We start from the raw sequence: 5,110 nt of genomic DNA on the forward strand, positions 1-5,110 counted from the left end.
AGGGAGCCACACACTGTTAAACCTCTGATTCTTGTGTCATTGGACTGATGACAAAGACAACAGAGAAATGAAGCAGTAAAGATCAGAGACAGAGACAGAGCTGCTGTGGAAGCACAAAACTGTTTGATTGGCTGAGCTATTACACTGGCCCCGCCCACTGAAGTTGAGCTCATCCAATGACATTATTTGTTGGTCATTGTGCTGCAGTGGAAGAACATTGTTCATGTGCTGTCTGTCTGGCTTTAATAACTCCAAAGACATGTTGCTGCACCTCTTTTTGCTTCTATCTCACATTATAGGTGAGTTTAAGAACAGGGATTAAAGTTTAGTTGAAGCTGCTGCATTAAGCAGATATACAGACTGCATTTCACTACTTTTCTTCTTTCTTTTTCCAGGACTAACAGCTGGAGACTCAATCACTCCTCAACAACTTGAAGTCACTGAAACAGAAGGAGAATCTGTCACACTCACATGTAGCTATGAGACAACACGTTATCCACGCCTACACTGGTACAAACATCATTCTGACCTTCAGGCTCCTCAGTTTATACTCTGGAAAGATGGACAAGGATACACAGGTGAATATATTCCTGATAATCGATATGGATCAGAAACATCAGATCGATCAACTAATCTGACCATAGCAGCCCTAACCCTGGCAGACACAGCTCTCTACTACTGTGCTCTAGAAACACAGTGATACAAAGTGTAGAAGAGGCTGTACAAAAACCTGAACACAGATATCTGACTACTCTTCAAAGAGGAGGGAAGTGGTATTCAAAGCACAGCTTCATATCAGATGGATTCTGCTAATTCCTGTTTTATCAGAGTCACTGTGGTTACAGCTGCTAATGAAACACTGTGGGAGGATTCACATGAGCAGCAAATCCACATCAACCACAAACCAACTGCAGGAACGTTCAGACAGAAACAAATTAGTGAATACAGTCAAACAGCAAAAGCTTCTGATAAACAAATATCTCACATTTAGCACATTTTATAACTGACCATGAAAGTAAAACAGGAAACAGACTGGGCACAGAACTAAACCTAAGAACTAGAATTCAAAAAGAGAACTCAGAATACAAGAAGTTATAGACAAAGGAGAAATCAAAGAATAACAACAACGTTTCAGTGTGTAACGTGGAGCTGAGCGGTGTGGGTCCGTTGCACCAATGGTGCACGATTAATTCCCAGACTACTGCTCCTTTCTCTGCTGCTTTTACCAACTCTGTCCTTTGTGATGCTAACAGTAATGAGGATCTTTTGGTTGATGAGCTCAGTCATCTGTTTAACTCAGCTTGCTCCTCTGTTCTCGATACCGTGGCTCCTCTAAGGACTAAACTGTTACGTCAACCCTGGTTGAACCAAACTACCGTCTACCTACTACCGTCATGCTGAGAGAAAATGGAAAAAGGACAAACTTCAAAAGACTGTTAAAGCTGCCAAGTCTGCCTTCCTGTCAGGTATAATTACAACAATCAGGCACAAGCCTCGAGTCATAACTGTATGATTAACCCTGATGTCATCACTCATAGAGATGCTTCCCCTGCACTCTGTGATAACTTCCTACAGTATTTCACTGATAAAAGGCCAAGTTCCCGCTTCTCAGTTCCAAACTCCCTTTTATGTCAAAAATTTTGGAAAAAGTAGTTCTTAAGCAACTTCAGTCCTTCTTAGACGCTAACGATGTTGGTGAAAAGTTCCAGTCTGGTTTTAAACCTCGCCACGGCACAGAAACGGCTTTAGTAAGAGTTTTTAATGATTTACTTTTAACTTTTAACTGGCGACTCAGGCTGCTCTGTGGTTTTGGTTTTACTTGATTTGACCTCTGCATTCGATACGGTTGATCACCACATATTATTATCGAGGCTGGAGCTTGTTGTTGGTTTCAAAGGCACAGTACTATCTTGGTTTAAATCATCTCTTTCAGAGAGGACTTGCTATGGGCCAGTACTTTTCTTCTTCTGCCCCTGTCCACTGTGGAGTGCAGGGGTCTGTTCTTGGTCCTACTTTGTTCTGCCTGTACATGCTGCCTTTGGGCTCTGCTTTCAACAAATATAACATCTCCTTCCACTGCTATGCCGACCACATCCAAATTTACTCCCCCCTGAACTTGGATGTCTCTGACCCACTACAACCTTTGTTCAGCTGTCTTCATGATGTTAACGTTTGTTTATAACAAAACTTTCTCACTTTGAATGAAAATAAAACTGAAGTAATTGTCTCTGACAGTCATACCGCTCTGGGTCAGTGAACAGACACCCTTGGTCCTCTTGCCAGCAGCTGTCTCACACGGTAAGAAACCTTGGAGTGTTTTTGGATAGCTCTCTGAAATTGGAGAAGCCAGTGTTCTCAGTGGTAAAAACAAGCTTTTATCAGTTGTGTTTGATATCAAAGGCGAAGCCCTATATTCCTCTAAAAGTACTTGAAAAACTCCTTCATGCATTTATCACCTGTAGACAGAACTACTGTAACTCTAACCCAGCTTTTGTGGAAAACTCCTGCAGCTCCAGCACGGGACACCTGCAGACAATGAATAATAATGGATTGGATTTATATAGCGCTTTTCAAGGCACCCAAAGCGCTTTACAATACCACTATTCATTCACTCTCACATTCACACACTGGTGGAGGCAGCTACAGTTGAAGCCACAGCTGCCCTGGGGCAGACCGATAGAGGCGAGGCTGCCGTATCGCACCATCGGCCCCTCTGGCCAACACCAGTAGGCAAGTAGGGTAAAGTGTCTTGCCCAAGGACACAATGACCAGGACAGAGAGCCCGGGGATCGTACCGGCGACCTTCCGGCTACAGATGCGATTCCCAACCCCCTGAGCCACGGTCGCCCAATAACATCTATGTTAGATTGTACACATGTGGACACATTGGACAAAGTCTATCTATCTGTGTGTGGAATCATGTTAAGTGCAGTCTAACCAACAGGTCATGCAAAGCTTTGAAGAATTCCCATCTGAGCAGATGCCAACCAAAGAGAGAGACACTTTGACAAAGCGCTTCTACGTGTTTCAAAGTGAGTGTTACAGGTTTTTGATGTGACTTTAAGATATTGTGTTGTTTTGGGATGACAGAACACATGAGACTGCATGAAATGTTCAGTCTGGTTTATTCACATCGATGAGCGACTGATGGAACTAAAGAGCAATGATGATGATGATGATGAACAAAACAGAGAAGTATCCCACAACATTAAGTTCCCAGTGGACAGTTCTGCGTGGCATCAGTCCATATGAGAGTCCTCCATGATCCCACAGGGCTTCAATAATGAGGTCCAGGCTCTGAGGAAGCCGGTGCATGGCTCACAGTGTTTCATTGTGTTTGTGTTTCATTGTGTTTGTGAAGTTCACCTGATCGACACACCAGCTGTCAACAACTGTACCATCCGTGCTCCAGTTATGTTGAGTCTTCCCAGGCACCTCAACCCCTACTCACATCTTGCGTCTCAATGGGTCACATGATAGAGTGAGGCAAGGTTTCACCATAGTTTCATCCAAAAGCTCTGCTGATAATGACCCACACCTTTTTTTATAACTTGGATCTTGTGATGAGGCACATGATCAATAGTGTGCCTATGATCCTCTTAAGTGGACAACTCCCACTAGAGTTTAAACACCAAAGGAGAAACCTCTTCAAAAAGCTTCATGAGGTCCAGTCGCCGTCTTCCAAAGCTGCTTAGATCGAATAAACGGTAAATGGACTGGTTCTTATTTAACTCAACACAATGTGCCTCATTCACCTTTTCTATATAAGAGCTTTCTATCTAACATGCACACATATTTATATTCTGATGGATGCGTTGAATCCATCAATCTTTTTCAGTAGTTTATGTAGACTAAAAATGACCATGACAAGCAGAGGACGAATGTCAGCACATCAAAGTCTCTTGGTGGCTTTACTGCTTCCACTCAACTGATATATGAGGAAAAAACACTTTGACTTCCTACTTTTGTTCTGTTTCATTCAAAAAAACAAAACATGTAGGTGTTGTGAAAATTGTAATATTTGATTTTAAAAGAGCAATTCTGATTCAAGATGCACCTGAAGAAGTGAAGCAGTGGTCTGCAGGAAAGGAGTCTCTAAACAGGTATGAACAGATCCCTTCACTCAGCCTGTTTGTTTTATGCAGATGTAAGAGCTACATGAAGTCTTCCCTCTGTGACAGTATGAGTGATGATGTCCATGTTAGCATGTTGCCAACGACTGTGCTGGTTTGACCCCTCCTCTCCCTGCAGGGTGGAGCCTGATGGCGTCCGACGGGTGAGCTCGGATCTGAAGAAGTGTACGTTTGATTTTATGATGATTCTTGGAAACAAATCCAACCGTCTTTAAACTACTGTGTCGCTCATTCATATCTCTGATATCAGGAGTCACCATCAAAGAGCCGATCAACGAATAGATGATCGATCAATAACTGCAGCTGGATTTATTTGTTCTCTCTATCAGATTCCTATCAACTCACAATCGACCCAAACACAGTATACAAATGGATCCAGCTGTCTGACAGCAACAGAGAGGTGATGCGTTTGAATGCACAGCAGCCATATCCTGATCATCCAGAGAGATTTGACCGCCCTCAGCTGCTGTGCACAGACGGGCTGACTGGTCCTTGTTACTGGGAGGTTGAGTGGAGTGGATATGTTTCTATAGCAGTGAGCTACAAAGGAATCAAACGGAGAGGACACAGTGATGACTGCTTGTTTGGACTGAACAGTCAGTCCTGGAGCCTGGACTGCTCTTACTCTTACTCTGTCTTGCACAATAACACAGAAACCTTCATCCCCAAAGACGTTGTCTCCAACAGAGTAGCAGTGTATGTGGACCGTCCTGCCGGCACAGCAAACAACCTTGAAGCTTGGTTTCATAATTCTTCAGTCAGTCTGTGCTTAGTTCAGTATAAAACTCTGAGAAGCACTGCTAAATAGACCTTTCAGTCTGCATCTTGCACTCAAAAACACTTTCAGATTCATGGATTCAATGATTTAATGTTTTAAACTCCTCTAAATGATTCCTTCTTAATTTCAATCCCTTGAAGATTGAAGCTTCCAGCAACCGTAGAGTGTGAGCCAGGGTCCAAGCTGGACAGGTCACCAA

At 43.1% G+C, this 5,110-nt stretch overlaps 1 long non-coding RNA gene across 1 annotated transcript; it reads left to right on the forward strand.

Moving 5' to 3' along the window:
* The first annotated feature begins 3,914 nt into the window (after positions 1–3,914).
* LOC308383659 lies at positions 3,915–4,448 on the forward strand. The gene is made up of 3 exons (XR_013969192.1): positions 3,915–4,103; positions 4,252–4,298; positions 4,384–4,448. It is a non-coding gene; the product is annotated as an uncharacterized lncRNA (long non-coding RNA).
* Positions 4,449–5,110: the final 662 nt, after the last annotated feature.

Source organism: Rhamphochromis sp. 'chilingali', assembly GCF_963969265.1.
Source record: "Rhamphochromis sp. 'chilingali' genome assembly, chromosome: 16".
Lineage (NCBI taxonomy): Eukaryota > Metazoa > Chordata > Actinopteri > Cichliformes > Cichlidae > Rhamphochromis > Rhamphochromis sp. 'chilingali'.